This window comes from Mus musculus, chromosome 3 (assembly GCF_000001635.26).
Source record: "Mus musculus strain C57BL/6J chromosome 3, GRCm38.p6 C57BL/6J".
Lineage (NCBI taxonomy): Eukaryota > Metazoa > Chordata > Mammalia > Rodentia > Muridae > Mus > Mus musculus.
Window position 1 is genome coordinate 136,852,034 of NC_000069.6, and position 16,164 is coordinate 136,868,197.

A 16,164-nucleotide genomic window follows, 5' to 3' on the forward strand; every position below is an offset into this window, starting at 1 on the left:
GCTCTGATGGTTGAGAGGCCTGTCTGTGTGGAAGGTTGACCTCAACTCAGAGAGAGGCTGCCTATGGACTAATCCTATCTCTGCCCTTTATTTGCTGGGCAGTTCCTTCAGTGTTCTCAGTTCTCTCTCTGTTAGGTTGGGGTAATCTACAGTTTTCATGCCATAGGGTTGTTCATCTAAAATCTGTAGAAGCATTTTAAAGTGTTGACAGCTACTAGTTGTAAGAGGCAATAATATTGCTGCATTTAACAATAGCAATGGATTATTAACTAGGTATCTTCACTGAACCCCCTGGGGCTTTCTTTTAACGTTCACCCGTTTGCCTTTTTATTCTCTTAACAAAACATAAAGAAAAGTGTTCTCATACAGTTTGGAAGACTAGAGTTTGAAATAAAATGCTGACAAAGCTATCTTGCCTACTGATCCTTAGAGCATAGCGCTTCCTTGACCACTTAGAGCTTTTGATGGCCTCAGATCCCCCATAGCTTATGAGACCAGAGCTCTCATCTCTGGCTCTGGCTCCATGCTGTCTTGATGCCTTCCTCTGTATCAGATGTGCGTCTTCTTGCATGTTACATTGAATCAGGGCTCACCCCAGATGATGACCTCATGTTACCCTGATTATAGCTGCAGAGATCCTATTTCCAAATTAGTCACAGTTTGTCTACCAGAGGTTAAGAGGGGAATATAGTTCAACACATACTTTCTAGAGCGTGAGTGAGTACTCAGAATGGAATAGTTGGATGCTCCCAAATATGGAGAGGATTTGAATATGTTGAAAAAGAAGGCAGGAGATCTATGGGCAGGCAATATTTAGACATTTCACTGAAAAGTAGCATTATGAGTTGCTCAAATGAAATAATGTAGCCCAGAACTCTGCTAAGGGATAGCAGGAGTTTAGCCCCCTATTACCGAATGAAATATGGACTGGAAATACAAAGGTGAGAATAATGGTCAGCTCCGTGGAATAGAAGATGTTGTCCTACAGTTAGCATTGAGGAGCCTGCTCACTTTGGGCAGTGCCTTTCCTTAAATATAGAAGAACAGAACAGTTTGACGGCCAGGAAGTGTTAAGATACTTTTAGCAGGCTCCATGAAAGCATTGTAGACTTTAGTTGCCTGGCCAATTTCCAACACAGATAGTTATGCTTATGTAAGATGCTTTTGAAGTCTCCTAGGGATAAAAACGTGTTTACTTTCTAGTTGAAACACTTAACTGTATGCTTCTGTAGCCAACAGGGCTTTGCTGGTGGTTAAGTCCGAGTTGGTCACGTCTTGGGATGTGTTTAAAGATCTAATGGATAAAAGGTGCATCATAAATTGAGGTTTATTGGGATAATCTCTGTGCCCATCTCACCAGTTTTTTCCAGAGTATCCCCTCTTAATTTCTCAAAAGGACCATTGTAACTGCAAATGACAGATAGTAAGGCTGAACTATTAATAAATTCATCTCTTTTGTATCTTGGTCAACAAGACTTTTGTAAATACCAAATTAAGGACAACTTTGGAAAGAGAAATATGGAAAGTGTGCTCAGTGCAGGATTTTCTAGTCCTTACAGGAATTTGAATCAACGGAGATTAGATCATCCTCTAAGTGAGTTTTTATGTAGTTGTTTCATTTCCAGTTTTCCATGCCTTCCTAACACTTGATCTTTGTATGAACGCTGCTGCCACATTCAGACATGAGTCATGGTCCTTAAAGTGTTTTCCCCACATTTGAGACCTCATAGGGGATACTGTAGAAGATCAGGCTCTCTGCTCTGGCAGATTCTACATTCCAAGGCTTGACCTTCCACAGTAGTTCATTGCGTACTAATCGAGCTTTGAAGTAGGCTGGCAGACCCCTCCACACTTGGAATCAAGTTTCTACTACTTAAGTACTGCTTATCTTGACTATGCATCTCTCTCCTCTTCCCTGGGTAGTATGTGTGCATCTTTTCTGAGAAGATGCTATAAACAGAAAGCCAGTTCTAGTGGAGGTGAAAATAAGCTGAGGCTTCATTGACATGGCAAATAATGGTTTTCAGATGAACTGTAGATTAGAAACCAATGGTCTTCCAGGATTGGGTCTGTGATATAAATAAGCCAACAGTAACACTATTTTATGGATAAAGACAAAGTACAAAGTATCTTCCTGGTTTCCACATTGTTGAGATGAGAGCTTAGGGCTCTCTAGTCAAAGCACAAAATGACTCCTGAAATGAACTTTACAATAAATAAATGTATGATAAATACGTGTATGTTTGTACACTCGTGCAAACTCCTGTTTGTGGTTACTGTCTCACCCTTTAATTTTAATATGATTCATGCTCCTCCCACCTGTCTTCGGCCACTAGAAAAATTAAGACTATTTCTCCCTACACAGGGGACCTTCGGGGGCCAATAGACACTAAATGTTTTTGAATTCGTAGGCCCACTTATTAAGTCTGAAACCTAGCAGGCCATGGTTGAAAAAAATGTTTGGTATTGTCTGACTTCCGGTCACTCTTCGTATTGATGAAAACAAGTCCAGAGTGCAGAAGGATGATGACAGAGGGATGACAGCTAAGGAGGCCTTGCTCAAGCCAACATCCTTTGTGCTGAAGGGTTTTCTAGAACAACAACAAAAAATTCTTTGTAATAAGATTGATGACTTGCAAGATACACAAAGGTCTCAGGAATAGATCCTTTGTATGCTTAAGTGTCTATGGTTTTAGGATTATACCTTTATAGTAATGGACATTTGGATATGCTTGGTAGCTTTGAGGCTTTGATGGCCTGTATTTTAAATATTACTGCACTTTCTTTTGTTTTCTCTTTCCACCATATTGGATAGAAAGCTGTAAACAAGGTGACATCACAGGCTGTCTGTGCTCAGCACCTACAGCAGAAAACCAACAATATCACCTTCTTGTTAACTAGCATTAAAGAAGGCAGAATGTCAAACAGCACACAAACCTTCCTGAAAGCACAGCCCGGGCGAATGACAGTAGCAGGCAGGTGGAGTCACCCCGGGCTGAGGGGCAGTGTGATGTGGCTGGGAACAGAATTATCTTCTGTGGAATCCCAGTGCCAGTGGCTTCGTCTTCTTTAATCTTCACATCCACTCTGTGCTTTGCTGTCCTTATTCTACAAGTTAGGAATGTAAGGCTTCGAGAGGTGGAGTGACTTGCCAGAGTCAAGACAGCTTTTCTCTTGCTCAGATTCCTTCCATGGCTCATCTTTGGATATAATTCAAACTTCCTACATTGGATGACAAGTCCCTGTTACCAGAGCACTGCTTATGTATACATTACTGTAGCGCATTCTTGGAGTTTAAGATATGAGCTCTTTTATGAATGCCACGGGCACTTAATATTTATTGAGTTGAGATACAAATGACTCCACTTAACATTTTATTTATGATTATCATGTAGAATCTTAAGATTTTTCTGTTCGTTCCCTTTTATCTTTTCAGGCTTTATGCTTCCAGACTTCACTGTCTTGTGAACATGTGAATTCCGTGTATTATATATAGTTAAAAGCTTCATTGTCTGGTGGACATATTAATATTAGTTCAACAAACCTCTAGTAGAAAACAGACTTGCCTTCATTTAATTATTACTACTGGATTTTCTGCCCAGTTTATCATTTTAACGCTGACAGTGACTTTCATCCACATCCCCTCTAAAGATGGCTTTTTACTTGAATTTATCTCCTGCAATTTCGTGTATGCCCTCTAATGTATCCAGTTCTTAAAATAATCCACTAATTTTAGCCTTTCTGACTAAGACCCCCCTTCACCTTAATCTCAGGTTATTGTAAATTTCTTATCAGCTTTACAAGTGTGCTCCTTTAAATAAGACGTATTGGTAATTCAAGCTCACCTTTGTTTTCCTAATGTCCAGTGTTCTGTAAAGTTGACTATATATTAGAAGTCTGAGTCAAGTTCTAGGTAGCAGAGGCTATGCAGACCATACCCCTCTATCTATGCATGTGTTGTTAAGACTCTTAAGTGAAAGGAATTCCAAATGACAGGGTAAGGCAAGTGTCTGCTGCTGATGGTCCCTAAACCTCCTCAGGTATTTTTTGGTTATGCATAGCACATTTGAAGCCGTGTGGAATGCCTGCTCCATGTTACTGTTTGCAAAGGAAAGGTCAAAATGAGTCAAAATGACTCAGCGGAGGAAAATTATGTTTCAGAGACAGAAGGAAAGAGTCACCTTTGCCAAGTGTGCACCAGCACACATGTTAAGCCTCATGTTCTTACTTCAGGTCATTTCTCTGGAAACACGTGAGTGGCATTAGCAATAGCATCTGATTTTGTCCCTTCCTTTGATTCAGATACTCGAGTGAGTAGCTAGGTGATTTCTAGACTGGGCTTCAGCCTAGTACATCTTGTGTCTACCAGCCACGAGAAAAAGTTTGTGAGCGAAGTTCTGTTCTGCACTTAAGCTGTGGAAGCCCCACTCCAGTCCTATTGATATATGTAAGTCTGTAGTCTCCAGGACATGCTGCATCTCTGAAGAGAGGCTCTTGTTTTTATCCCCTTATTATGGGGGTTACATACTTAAACATCATTCTGGATTTGTGTGTCTTCTTGGTTTGTGTTTGCGTGTGTGGGTGTGGGTGTGGGTGTGGGTGTGTGCATATAGGTTCTTTCAATAACATCCAATACATAATCACCACATACTAGCTAAAACTTAATAAAGAGCAATAGAGACAGTTCAGTTGGTAAAGTGCTTGCCATGTAGGCATGAAGATCTGAGTTCCACTCAGGTAAAAAGCTGGGCAGGGTGGAATGGTTTGGGTATCTCAATGCTGAGACAGAGACTGGCGCATGACTGGGGCTTGCTGGTCACCCAGCCTAACTTAGTCAACAAAGTTCAGGACAGAGAGAGACTGTATCTCAAAAAAAAAAATCATGATGAATAGCTCCTGAGAAATCACAACTAAACTTAGCCTTTAGGCCAGTGGTTCTCAACCTGTGGGGTGTGACCCTTTTGGGGGTGGAAAGTAGATATTTATATTAAAATTCCTAACAGTAGCAGACTTACAGCTAAGAGATAGCAACAAAACAATTTTATGCTTGGGAGTCACCACAACATGAGGAACTGTATGAAAGGGTCACAGCATTAGGATGGTTAAGAACCTCTGCTCCAGACTCTACACAAGTATGCACACGCAGATATACATGCACACCTTTAACATGTGAGCATGTACATATAAACACATAACATGACAAATAGAATAAAGTTTCCTAATTAATATTGTTAACTGTTATTTAAGACTCTATGGAAAAAATCTCTCTGGAAGGAATTATTTAGAATACTGTATCGTGGAAGAAGTTTAAGTGTTCTTTTTCTAAACATAATTTTATACCAGTAAAACAATCGGTGACAAATCTAAGTTGTTTTACATTAATCTATTTTGTTCCTTTGTCTGTTCATGTGTGGGTGGGTGCAGCCATGTCATAGCACATAGGAAATCAGATGACAACTTACAGGAGTTGTCTCTCACTTTCCACCACATGGATCCTGAGAGTCAGCTCTAGTTGGTCATCATGATTGGCAACAAATACTTGCTGAGCCATGTCAGAAACCCAAAGAAATAATATTTTGTAGGGTTTTATATATATATATATATGTATACATATATATGTGCATATATATATACATATACATACATGTACATATGTATACACACATATATGTGTGTGTATTTATGTATATGTGTGTGTGTATAATCCAAAATTTTTGTTTTAACAAAAATAAACAATGAATATAGAAGGGGCAAAGAATTATAGAATTGTGGGCGTTCGCTAAAGTAGGTCACTAAAGAAACTGAGCTGGAGATTATGAACTTTTATACAGTAAGCTTTTCCCTGTAAGAGCCGTTTAATCACTTATAAAACATGTATTATGAACATGTTTCCTATCTTCCATATTTTGTCAGGGGAAAGAAGAGATGACTAATAATCATGATCACTACTTTTTAGCAATTCAAATATATAACAAACACTCATCACTCTTAATTAACAAAAATTAAATTGGATCTGAAATTATGATTGCTAATGAATCACAAGTTCTCAGCAGCTCTTCTGTGTTTTCTAAACACCTGCATTAATTTACCATGATCACCCAGTCTGTATGCTGGATTGAACATGTTAGGCAAGCACTGTTTGCTTGCATAGTTAGAGATTTGCCATACACTACAGAAGCAGGGAACATAAGAGACTAGTACAGAGAACAATGTATACCTAAGTGGACATAAACTCAAAGACATTATGCTGAAGTGATTTTTTTTTAAAAAAAGCCATTGACTGGATTGATTTTTGCATATAGACTTAAATGATAATATTGTGTCATACGAAGCTTTCTTAAATTCTTAAAAAGTGCCTTTCTTCATGTACATAAGCCTATAAGCATTCATCTTTTTCTGGGTGAATCTAGTATAAACTTTTCATATTTTGAAGGGTTTTTTTTGTTGTTGTTGTTGCTGTTGTTGTTTTTATGTTTTCTTTTGGTTTTGTCTCTGGATGACCAAATGATCTCATTCTTTTTCTTTTTTTTTTCTTTCTTTTTTTTTTTTAAGTTTAAAAATGAAAGTTTTCCTATGTGTAACTACATTTATAATTTAGCAGTTTGTGTGACAGGGTATCACTGTGTAGACCAGGCTGCCCTGGAACTCACTATGTAGACTAGACTGACCTCTAACTCAAGAGCTCCCTGTGCCTCTGCCTCCTGAGTGCTGGAATCAAAGGTATATAACACTTTGGCCACCAACTTGATTCTTCTTCCAGTGATATTTTATTGTCCTATTGAAAACTTATTTACACTTTAAATTAACGCTCAAAGTATTAGCTATCATTATCGAATTTTTAAACGATGTATATTACAGTTACTTTCTCACTTCTTCTAAACCCCTAATCAACCCCAATTGCCTTCTCTGCCCTACTTCCTCGTAGTCCCTCCTCCCTTGATGTTCCTCCATTTCCTTTCTGCTTTCAGGTCTTTGATGACCTTTTACCCTCTCCTTACCTTTCCTCTAACTTTTCACCTCTCTAAAGTTCTTCATTCTATTTACTTCATCTTTGTGCACATGAACATACCTAAGACACACTATAAAATAGGATCAGCCTATGAGAGAGAACATGGGGTTTCAGTCTTTCTGAGTTTGTTTAAAAAATGCATAAAAATTAAATCTGTAAATTGACAAATTTTAGGAGTATTACAACTAAAAAAAAAAAATAGATGACTGACTTTTTTCCTCAGTCAAAAGATTTTTTTTTGAACTGAGTTTTCCAAAGAGCTAAGAAGAAATATTTCTTTCTTTTTTGGAAAATCCATTTGGTGAAATGTCATCCATTTCTTTTCTTTGCTGTGTCACTTCCAGCTTTTAAAACATTACCACCATTATCCAGCCACAGAGGAGAGTGCTCATATAAATGAGTTTTGCTGCAAAACAAAACTTGACTAATGGGTAACTGTCATGGGCCACCAGCTAAAGAGCTGGCAGAGACCACCGAAGCCATTGGAGATAGTTCCGCCTTTAGAAAAAAGACTGGACAGTAGGCATCAGGAGACCTCATCTCTGTGAAATGAGCCATGGCAGCTGTCTGTAAGTGGTAGCATGCATTTTGATCGGAAGGAGAAAAGCACAGAATGAGTTTGTATGTTCTATTCATGGCTACAATGAGTACAGAAGGGCCACATATTTATCTTAATCTTGCAGAATATCCAAAATTGTTCTTAAATAGACAATGCTCTACCTCAGCCATACCTTCTTAGCAAGCATACCATCTACTAAGAGTTTTCTCTGTCTCTCTCTTATATTTTTAAAGCCCATAAAGTAACCGGGCAGCATACTTACAAATGAGGTAGTTGTTGCCTTTACAAAGACTAAATAGCCTGACCCAGTTCCACAGGTGGTAATTTACAAAGCAAGGTGGCCCCAGCTTGGAAATCACTATCAAAAAAGAGTGAAGTGTGAATGTCTAGGGGAGGGAATTGGGAAGAGCAAACTCAAGTGCCCATGCATTCTTTAGATAACGAATGCTGCTCTGGGGGAGTGAACAGGAAAATAATCGAGAGAGATGGCCTAGTTTTTTGTCTAGAGTAAAACACAGGAAATTAAAATAAACCAACTGATAACAGTTATGAAGTAAATGAGCGAAAGCTCTGAGTGAAGGGGGATGGCTTTGACAGCCAACCTTTGTTCCGTTTCTTTGTTACCTGGTCAGGTTTAAGTGTGTAGCTACTGTTAAGTGGTTTCCTTTGAGGAAGGTTCTCTCTGGGGGTCTTATTTTGACTCATGAAGGAACAGTAGGAAGGAGATAAGCGGGTTTCTCCGGAGTCAGTCACTCCGTTGGATGGAAGCTGGACTGCTGCTTGGGCGCCAACTCATCCATTCTCAGAATCTCTGTTCTTCTTTTTGCCCTACATAGCTCTCCCCAGGAAGAAAATAGACATTCAGAAAAACAAAAAAGGAAATCTGTTGTCACATTTTTATTATTTATTTATTTATTTATTTATTTATCTATCTATTTACTTATTTAAAAGCACAAAGCAGACAGACTGAGATGGGCCAGGATGGAATGCTAAGCCATTGCAGTATGTCTCTGTTCTGGTTGGAGTGAGGAAAGCCTGTGTTTCACAGTGTTCGTGGGAGCTTGAAACACAACATTATTTTTTTAATTAAGAGTATTAGCATTAACTTATTAATAGTAAATTGAGTAATTGTATGTGTTTAATAAATTCATAAGCATTAGGATGGAACTGTATCAGCTCATGGTGTTTATATGATGTTGATTGATGATGACAGTCAAAGACTCAGTGAGCTACTAAAGGTAAATAAACTGCAGTGTATCAAGTAACCTTCAGACGTATAAATAATGATGATGTGATTTTATGAATGCCAGATGTGTTATACATACATATTTACATATTTGTTTTATGCCTTATCATAGAACCATTACTGTGATTTATATAATTCTATAATGTCATACGAGCCTTTAAAATTTACACATATTTTCAGAAATCTTGAATGATGATGAGACAGAAAATGAGTAATAATGCATAGAACAAGTGCATTCTTAAAAAAGTTTCTCTGACAAGTTATTATATACAATAAAATCAACTAAAAAATTGGAAAATAAGATTTCAACAAAAGAAAGCAAGAACACTCATTGAGGGGAAAATACATGAATATAGCTTTCAAATTTTTATATTTTTATACTAGAATATACCTCATCTCTAATCTCCATTGATATTACACGTATGTGTTCTTTCAGTAAATAATATTAAAATGCAGACTGGTTATCTGTCTGTCTGCTGTCACTTATGTATGGAGATTTATGAGGTTAGTGAAGTATTTGGTGATGGAGGATAACTTTTGTACCAACAGCATATTGTGTCCTTGTTCCTTCAATTACCTCTTTCTATTTCCCTTTAATATCCCATGGCAGATTATTTATCTTCCTAAAACAGCTTTGGGAAGATGCGAGGGTTGAAATGAGTGTGTCCAGGCTTCACTAAAGCTGTCCCTTTGCATCTGATTCTCGAGATTTCTTTTTTATTCTTTTTCTAGATTTAGCCCATTTTAATTGGATTCAGATTTCTCATTATTGTTCAAAGGTATAAAACAAGCCTGACCCGGTTAAGAATTTGTTTTCTATGGAAATATATCCATTATTTGAAATATGCCACTTTGGAGAATTAGAACCTAGTGGGGTTTTTGTTGTGTTCTCTTTTTGCTTAGTTTGCAGTTGATGTTTTCCAGGTATTAGCACTGCCATCCCAAAGTTCTCAACTTCTCAATAATTTTTTCATGTCTCAAATTCACATACGCTAGTTAACAAGCCATGCCAATGGTTGCCTGGCTGGTTTGTAGTTGAACTTCTCATCCACCAATGATTAGTTAAACCTGGATTACCAGCAGGAGGAAGTGCAGTGCCCCCTGAGGTGAACTTTTAGCATAGCCTTTACATGCAAAACTTTTCCTTGGAAAATTGCAGATTTTAGAAACACAAACATTTCGATAGAAAAAAAAAATAAAGTATTTAAAAAACCAGTAAGTTCAATAGGTTAATCCCTATTGCTGAGAATGAAACACACTGTCAGTTCCCTGACATCAGGGCCTTTGGACATTAGGGGAAAACACGGGCTTCCAGTCCTGGCACTCAGAAGGCTTCGAGTTTTGTGTAGAGGGGTCATGCCTTTTCTAATGGGAAAGTTGCCATGTGGTTTGGTACAAACTGGAAAACTTGCCGAAGAGCTCTATCATTCAAGCCCTCAAGCTGATAAAAGTCAGTATTTTGGAGGCACTGAAAGGTCTCTTTAGAAAAATAATGAGTCATGAATTAAAAACATTTCACTCGTAAATCATCGTACCAGTCCAATCCGGCTAAGGAACTTTGAAATATTCGTCCTCAAGATTTTAGGTTTGACTGTTATTTATCTTCTAGTTTTTGACAGTTTTGGAAAAATAAAATAAAAACAGTATATAACACGGTGTCTTTTGACATCCTAATTGGTATAATCATTCTTCATCCTGAAACTTGGTGACATTATAAACACCTTGCTCAGTCTATGAGTGTGGTGTTGACTCTGTGATACGCTTGATAGGTTCCTTCTAAAGGGGTGAGTAAATAAACCCATTGTGCAGGTCTGCACCCAGTCAGAGCTATTCCACATCAACTTATCTGAAAGTGTGTATTTTATATTTCATTTATTACGTGCCTTTGACCAAGAAGTGCAGCTTTATCGGAGCCTTTTCAAGGAGTTATTTACACTGCACTTTTACTGGGCTTTCCCTAATCTGAGTGTGGTCAGTGCTAGCAAGGTTGGCTTACATTTTCTAATGCCAACATTTAATTGCCAAGAAGAGCTCTGGAACAATAGGATTCTTTTAGAACTAATTGAGCTGTGATGTGAACAGTCTGCTGTGAACACTTGCTAAGTGGATTTAAATGTGCAGACCTAACACACATGTGATATAAGTACAGTTCTTGTTTTGAAAACCAGTGTGTCTGGCCAGAAGGTACAAGGCAAATTTCATTCACCCCCGGATGCTTCCATCTTGTCACGCTGGCCTTACTTGTGATTTTGTTCTCGGTACCTTGTCAGACTCACTATACTGTGCCTTTCCTTCTCTATAGAGAAAGGTCCTAGTTAGGGACCCTTAGGTTCGCCCTGTGACCAATCCATCTTCCTGCTTTCATATCACAAGTTTGCTCAGCTGATCCTCCTCTTCAGGACTCCTTTGCCATATTGGATAGTGGGTACATCGCCCATGCTTCATGGTATGCTTCAAGGTCTCTGACAGCTTTACTGCCCCCTAATGCCTACATGCCTACTTTGCAGTAGATAGTATTGTCTACACATATTCTCATGCATTTATATTTATTTTAATATACATGCAAACCCTCGATGCCTAAGGTATCATAGATAAACAACTTTCTAGCAAGGATATCAAATGGAGAAAAACTATGGCCGTCTGTTAAAAAATGAAAGGAAGGGAAAACTTTTCATGTCGTTTCCCACCCTGCTTCCCCCACTTGACAACTTAAGAGGAATCATCTTAGATCAAAATCATTGGTCGCAGTCATGTGTGAAATTGGTCCAATACAATTTTCATAAAGCTTGCCAAGAATCATGAGTGAGGGGGGAGCAATATTAATAGGCAATTATAAAAGAATATTGCTTTGGTCTTTTTTCTTAGTAGCTGATTATCAAATCAGCATGCATTATAACAGAACTAGTGTATAAGCAGGGCTTTTGGTCCTCGATGCGCCATGACCCTCTACCCTGAATATTGTGAATAGCAGTACTCAATGCTCTGTCACTCAACCTAGGAAGAACATGATAGGGACAGTGATGGCTTCCCTTCCTTCTCATTTGTTTACAGTACTTTCTGGTTCCTACTTCTCCTGTCTAAAAACAAATGGTACACTAGTCTCTGGAAAAATAACCCTTATGATGTAACATATCAGGTAACTAGTGGATATAATAAGCAGTGGCTCACCCCAAAATATTATATTCTATTTTGGCATCTTTATTGTGTTAATTTTATTATTAGTGTTCCCAATGATTCTCAATGATTCCCAATGATTTCTGCCGTCTAATTTTCTAAAAGGTCGGAGAGTTAGCTTACTATCTCTTGAAGATGGAATTTGGGTGGTATTCAGCTCAATATATGGATATTATATCAGAATACTATTATTTACCTTGTATTTCTCTATGACTGGTGATTTTTGCTGGATCTCTTAATTGGCTCATAGCTTTGAGTTCCAGTGTGAAAGTTAGATTCGTTTGTACATTGTGTAAAGATCAAGTGAGGGAAATTATCATATCTATTACATTAAAAATTTATCATTTCTTTGTGGTGTGGTCAGAACCCTCTCTTCTGGCTGTTTTGAAAAGTACAGTACATTATGGTTAACACTTTTTCTGACTGTGCAGTGCAATGCATAATTCATTACTCTTCTGTTGAGCACTCCTGAGCCAGCCTCTCTCACCTCATAGGTCTATCAGTGTTGAATCTCCCTCCATTGCCACCCCACCCTCACACACTAGCCATTGGGGATGTGAAATAAATAAGAGGAGTACAAGGGAATAGACCAGATAGATGCATGCTTGTGGAATCAACTTGCCTTGATAATGTAATAGGACATTCACAGTAAGTGCAGTGGAATATAATAGGATCTAGTCTCCTAAGGAACTGTGACTGATGGCAAAATGCCAAAGTTGCTTTGGGTATCAGATGGTAACTATTATTTATGTATTTCATCTAAAACTGATGTTCAAATGTATTCTCTATGGACCAGAGAAGGGTCTTCCTTAAGCTTGTTAATAAGGTTACATCTTGGGAGATTCTGATGGAGCCAGGAGAGGTAGCCACTCTAAGATGCTTTCATCTGGCTCCGTTCTTGACACATTCTATTTAGAGTGGTTGAAGGCTTTGTCTTCCACTGAGACAAACTCCACAAAATCATTGTCATGCCTCCTGACCCCAAGGGCACCTCAGAAAATTCTCTGATTTCCTAATGGATTTCTAAATGAAGCTTGGCCCAGGTACAGTGGCAAGTGCCTGTGTGCCTTCTGGGAATAGTCACTACTGTGGCCCCTGGCCATGCAGTGAGCAGGGCCACTGGCTACCCATTATAGCAGAAGATCTAATCCACTGGGGGAAAGACTGGGGAGAAACATAAGACAAATAAGTCAGGCAGGTAATTACTGACATTGATAAACACTGTGAAGAGACTACAAACCAGGAGGTTGAAGGATGGGGGAAGAGAGAAGCCCCTTTGTGTAAGATAGTATGGAAAGACTTTAAGCATATGACATGCAAAGTAGGCAGTAGGGAAATCTGAGGGGGAAAACCTGGCTTAAAAAATATCCTAAGTGCTCTTGAAAATCCTTAAATGTCCTTATAAAAGGTTTCTGTTTCTTGGGCATGCTTTATTTGAGTTTCTGTTTTCTTTGGTTGGGCTTTAACATTTTAGTTGTAATTATGTGTGCAAGATGTTTTCATTTGCTGATGGCTGTCGTAAGTGGCTGCATTTGTAACAGTGTGGTATGGTGTTATGAGGTAAAGTTGGTGACAATGTGAAAAATCACAGGAGTGAACGTATGCCCAGGTGCTGGGTTTTTAATGTTTGGCTTATAAATAATTATTCCCTCTTTTTTTTAAATGTCACCGTGATCCAATAGTTGTGGAGGTCTTTTAAATCACCATTAAGGAACAAGCAGAGCTTAATTTTATATTATATAAATTTACATTCAGGATAATAATGCTTCTACATGTGGACAAAGGAAGTTTATAATTTTTGAGCCGTCTAGAACTTTTCATCACCTACTATAATTTTTAATCATGTACCTTTGTGTGTGTGTGTGTGTGTATCAATGTGTCAGTGCAAGCATGCAGGCATGGTACATATTAAATAGATGCCTACCCTAGATGTCTACCCTCTCTTTCCAGCTTGAGATATGATTTTACCATTGCATATACGAGGCTTTCTGGCCTCTGAGCTTCTGGGAATTCTATTTCAACCTCTAATCTCATGTAGAAGCACTGGGATTAGAGTTGCTAGATACCACAACTGGTCTCCTGAACATGGTTTCTGGGAATCCAGACTCAGGGCCGCACATTGATGTGGCAAGCTCTTTACCCACTCATCCATCTCCCAAAACTGCTCATCATGGATTTTTCATGCTAGTTTCCTAACTGCTCCAGTTGCGTCAGATGCCAACAAATCCTTCATTTCTAACCTGTGGTCTACAGCTTCAGTGGATATCCTGGTATTTCCATCTCTGACATGGCAAAGTAAAACCAATTACTCTGGAATTTGCAAGCATGGTGAGGAATTGCAATAGAAATATAAAGTACCAGAAGGGTGTAGGAAGGGCATGAGAGGAAAACAGGCCAATGCTTTGGGATGTGTCCCGAAGGCCTTCCTTCCAGCTCCAACCAGGAAAATCCCTTCAGCCTGAGATCTTGACATTCCTGATGTAGCCATTTAGAAACCGTGCTTGATGTAACATTTGTCAGGTTCTTACCAAAAATCCAGAAACTCCTAAGCCTCCTGTTCCAATATTAACATGGTTAATCACACAAATAATCTTTTTACGAAATGGGGCTCATGTCACAATAATTTATATGTAAGTATCTTGTGGTTCTGAGACCTTGAGTAACTTGCCTAAGGCCATTCTGATCGTGAGGCACACAGCAGGAGGTGGGCACTTGGTGGTCAGGGGGCCATGCCAACAAGTGTGGTTCCACATTTCCTTTTGTGGTTCTCTTGGGACTGTTTTGATTTGGGGATAGTTGAATAACAGCCTACGGTGATGATTAAATTTGTTACTACCATAAATGTTTGGAGCCTGTCTTACCCTGTCATGTAGCTTCATGTTTTCTCTGAATCTTTTCCAGTAACCAACCCTCATTCCCTGATGGGGACTCACTATACAAAAGGAAGCAGTTGCCAGGCAGAATAGAGATATTGGTATCACAGTCATTGACATTCAGTAGTGTTTCTTGCTTTACTGCGCAGGTTTAGTAACAGACATGTGGACATACATTTTCTAGACAAAAACTGTCTTTCCTTTGAGTTCTGCATTGATCCATACATAACAGGTATAAAAGTCCTTCCAACTTGGGAAAACTTGGTGCTTGCGTAAGTAACAACACTATCTACAAAGTAGTGTGAGTAAGGAGGACCCTTACTCCTTGTTAGCTAATGAGTTTTAGCCTTGCCTTTTAAGCATTGTAGTAAAACATAAGTCAGTTACGTTTTTAAAATACAATCTTTGTTTTTATTTTTATTTTTTATTTTTTGAGCTATAGCTCTCTTTCCACTGCTTTTGCTATTTTGTTTTGTTTCCACATAGGATTTCACTTGTTGCTCTGGCAGGCTTTGGATTAAGATCTTCTTGCAGCAACCTTCTGAATGGAAGAGGTTGCAAACCCTTAGGTTTGCAGAGATGTTTAAGTACCTTCCCATGGACACATGGCAGTCTGTGTCCCTGAGCCAGCTTTCTTTGCCTGGCAGCATTTGACCCAAAATACTCTCTTTTCTTTCTTTGTTCTTGAAACCTTCATGTTATCCTAAGAAGAACACGATGTGCTCAGTCTCAGCCCAGATTCCTCAGTCCTTCCCAATGAAGACCCAGTTGTGAAAGATACAGCTGTAACAATATAAATGTGCTTGCTTGCTTATTAGTAATCTAAGATGAGATGTCATTTCAAGAAGCGACAAGTACATTTCTAATAATTGACTCTTGCTAAAGGGAGGGGAGAGGCTAAAGTGGAATGTCGGGAAGGTGGCCCAAACACTCACAGGATTCGATTATGTGGATCATTTTAGTAGTCCAAGGGTTTGAAACACAGACATCACAAAACATTGCCCACCTTTACCTGTTTCATAGCCATTATCTGTTCATGGTGGAAAATAGGGTTGCACAAGTCATTTAAATTTCATGTATTGATTTCCAGTTGTCTCATCAATAGATGCTATAGTAGGAATGTAAGCCTCAGCCTGCTGAATAGTGAGCTTCAGCATAGCTTAGTAACTTGCTTGAGATTAAAGCACACAGTGTGTTAAGGTACAATTGCACTGATGTGTCATTCTATGAAGAAACATCCACACAATGTCCATTATTTAAACATAATATGTTCCAAAACAACAAATAATATAAGCATGTACAT

General features: G+C 38.6%; 1 protein-coding gene across 7 annotated transcripts in view; it reads left to right on the plus strand.

Moving 5' to 3' along the window:
* Positions 1–16,164, plus strand: part of Ppp3ca (protein phosphatase 3, catalytic subunit, alpha isoform) — a 268,014-nt gene that overhangs the window by 182,320 nt on the left and 69,530 nt on the right. The window lies entirely within an intron of this gene.